The following is a 1,081-nucleotide window of genomic DNA, read 5'->3' on the forward strand; positions in this document are numbered from 1 at the left end:
TATTTGGAACATCAGTGGTAACAAATTTGCACCAAATTATGGCGATCTTGTATTGGGTTACTTAGAAAACACCTTATATTCTCAGGTGTCAGCACATTTTGGTAAAACAATAGCAGATAAAATGAAAAAGAACTATATGCTATACCTAGATGATATCTTTATGATTTGGGACGAGAGATATGGACATTTCTCAACAGTCATAAACATCATGAATAACTTGGACCCCAAACTAACACATACATGTGACACAAGTGGAGACAGTCACTTTCCTAGATATAAAACTCATTAAGCAGGATAAGAAAATAATTACTGACATTAACTACAACGAAACTGATACAAAACATTATCTAACATACAGTTCTAAATACCCCAGACATATAAAAAATAACATACCATTTAATTTAGCAAGGATGATATGCACAATAGTTTCAGAACCTGCGTTAAAAGAAACAAGATTAAGTGAACTGAAAGATTTTCTTCGACAACGTGGATATCCAAAAAGTATAATAAAAAATGGCATAGAAAGAGCAAAACAAACACTCATAGGCAACCTTCGGAGCTCCAGTAATAAAGAAACAGCCAGTGATACACATACAATACCATTTATAAGAACCTATAATCCAAATTATGATGATCACTTTAAAGAAGTCTCATGTACAATTAATGTTCTTCAAAAGGCTCCCGAAACACAAGAAATTTATAAAGATGTCTCCTTAATTAAAGCAAAGCGACAACCCAATAAGCTAACAATAGTTTTAACAAGGGCTACTTTTAATAATATATCTAGTTTCAAAGTGAAGAAATATGAAAACAAAAAAATGTAAACTCTGCATGGAAATAATTGAAGGCAGTCAGTTTACTTTTCCCAGTGCCAATTATACATTCCAAATTAACGAAAACATGGGATGCTCGACACAAAACTGCATTTATGTAATTCGCTGCAGTGGATGCAAAGAGATTTATATAGGCGAGACCTCAAATCTCCGGCTTCGTACTAACCTACATACGGATCATATCAATCACACTAAAGGTTTACATGTTAATTCCTACATAGCTAAATGTGCAAAAAAAAAAAAAAATG

Source organism: Coenobita brevimanus, chromosome 22 (genome assembly GCF_032717465.1).
Source record: "Coenobita brevimanus isolate Jiangsu-jjx chromosome 22, ASM3271746v2, whole genome shotgun sequence".
NCBI lineage: Eukaryota > Metazoa > Arthropoda > Malacostraca > Decapoda > Coenobitidae > Coenobita > Coenobita brevimanus.